At 36.6% G+C, this 2,500-nt stretch overlaps 1 protein-coding gene across 3 annotated transcripts in view; it reads right to left on the bottom strand.

Annotated features, from left to right (window-relative positions):
- LOC137617154 (hepatocyte nuclear factor 3-beta-like) overlaps positions 1-2,500 on the bottom strand; it is a 50,715-nt gene that overhangs the window by 90 nt on the left and 48,125 nt on the right. For all 3 annotated transcript variants that reach the window (XR_011039579.1, XR_011039580.1, XM_068347009.1), the window contains exon 2: positions 1-1,858. This exon is cut by the window's left edge and continues 90 nt beyond it. The gene's annotated coding sequence lies outside the window, so the exon portion shown is untranslated. The remainder of the gene's footprint in view (positions 1,859-2,500) is intronic.

Below are 2,500 nucleotides of genomic sequence, written 5' to 3'. Positions count from 1 at the left end.
GCTCTCTCTGGAAGGTTAACAGGGGAGCCACCAGCCATCCTTTCATGGGAAAAAACAGGGGAGGGAAAGGGGGAAGGGGGAAAATGAAAGGGTGATTGACAAGAGGGAATACACATACAGAGAGAGAGGGGGAGATTTTAGCCTCATGGTTCAAAAGTAGGGTTGGAAAAAGAAACCATTCCTTCGTCTCGTGTTATGAAAGATATGCGAAATTATGATATGAATTATGTTCTTTGATAAAACGAAGGTAGATGAATGGAATGTATTAGCATTGATAGTATATATATGAGGTTTACGATACAATGAAAATGGGAAGGAAAGGACTGTGATAACTTTGAATTTAAACACATGACTAAGATTTTCGCTATTGCACATTGTTGGATAGGAAGAAATAGTGGGTGAATGAGATATGTTAAAATGGCATTGACAAATAACAAATACTACTTATCAAGAAAACCCTGGATGACAAATGCTTCAGAAAATAGCCCTTTATATACAAAAGAAGCTGCCAACTTATCATTAAAAATCGAGGGTTGTGTTACTGAGTGACTGACCATGAATTGTAAGGTTATGTCTGCATGAGGAAAGGTTCTGAAGGAATGGGTGAGTGAAATAACTGTTCTATTGGATAAAGGCAAAGACAGTAGATATAAGGAGACTGACCTTTGACCTCCCTGCCCACTCCCTTCCCCGGCCAGTAAATAAAATCGAGGACACGTGATTTTGGCAATCCAAGGACCAAGTAGCGATGAAAATGACGATGATGAATGTGGATGATTTTGATGGCTAGTGGCCACTCCGTTATCCTTGGGGAAGAGCCATCTTGTTTAAAGAGGCGCCTACCCATAGATTATACATGAAAGGGAACTGTATCTCTTTCTTCCTATCATTCATCTGCTTTTTTATGTACAAATGTTGGACGTAAAGTGATCATATCGCCGCACTGAGGTTAGAATCAAATGCGTCACTAGATTCCACAGTCGGACCTGGGCAATAAACACTTAATAGTTTTAAGACTATTGCAACAAAGACTGCAGCGAAATTAGAAAATTATGGATCAAATAAAATAAAAGGCCTGAGGGATGATTATAGGGCAGCTAAGTTTTCCATTTCTCAACTTGCATCAAATGAGATTCCAAACATAAAAAAAAATCAAATGAGCCTCTATAGTTATAATCCTCAACTTCCGTGGTACTATAATACAGTAGAGAGGTTTGGGGGGATAGGAATGGTAAACAGTGTCAAGCCACAGGTATAATAATAATAATAATAATAATAATAATAATAATAATAATAATAACAGGAGAGGGTTACATACAAAAATAAAAGGTATCAAGGAGTGATATATTTGCTATGAGTATAATATGTACAACTACACACATTCACATCTTTGCCACGGCTACAACGACATTGAATACACGGGGGGAGGGGGGAGGGGGATGTGAGGCCTCTACGGCGAATTTTATTTCGATTTTCTGTCTCGTTTCGGCTACTTCCACTTTTCTCGTATTTTTAAATCAACTTCTGAATGTCCATCTTTTCTAGTTTCGAACACTCCTTCACTGTCACCGGACAGGAAACAAAAAATGCATATATCAATATCAAAGAAATACTAAATAAATCACTTGTCTTTATCAACAATTTGTAGAGAGGATTCGTGAGTGAGTACATAGGGAAGGTATTTCACTAACATTTTCTATAAATTGTTTATTATTTCGTTATTTACACATCATCCACATTACTCCCAATAGCGCTCACTTCAAGTTGTAGTACACGGCCTCCGTAGCACACACCTACTGTACAGTATATATCCGCTTTCGCCAGGGGAACAATATTTGTTTGTCAAGAACAGCGTCTCCTGCGAAAGCCAATTACATTATCATTAAAAACAGTGCTGAAAGAACGCGTGCTTTCCCCCTCATATTTTCATGAGTTCACACAATTTTACCCAATTTATTCATATTTTCAACTTTTCACCTGTTTACCTATTTGCTTTACATATTTTAAGCTATGTTACAAAAACATAATAAAAACATTAAACGTTCCTTCTCTTAACTTATACAAATTTATTTTCTCTTTTCTTTCACTGTGCCACTTTCATGTTTTCCATTTTCCTCTCTCGAAAGCAAAAAAAGAAAAAAAATTGCACATGGTCACCACTTACACTAAAAGGGGGAAATATGGAAATAATAACAGATCATACTAAATATCATAGATTAAAACACTATGATATTTACTATCAATTACACAATGCTTTGGAAAGGCGAAGGTGGGGGGGGGGATTACTTGTCTGGCAGGGCTGAGGGGAGCTGAAGGATATTTTTTTTTTTAACTTTTTTTTAGGGTGGGTTAATAATATTTAAATGCTTTCTCTTCTTTAAAATGAAATTGTACAATATACCTGTACTGACTCAAAACCCTCATTCATGCAGCAATTACTTCAAAACTCGTGTTCCCGTTTGATTAAAAAAATTAGCTAAACTTGGACCCAAATATTCAC

The sequence above is a fragment of the Palaemon carinicauda genome, chromosome 23 (assembly GCF_036898095.1).
Source record: "Palaemon carinicauda isolate YSFRI2023 chromosome 23, ASM3689809v2, whole genome shotgun sequence".
In the NCBI taxonomy this organism is placed as follows: Eukaryota; Metazoa; Arthropoda; class Malacostraca; order Decapoda; family Palaemonidae; genus Palaemon; species Palaemon carinicauda.
The sequence above is the reverse complement of the archived record's forward strand: the minus strand, read 5'-3'. Positions and strand labels throughout refer to the sequence as shown.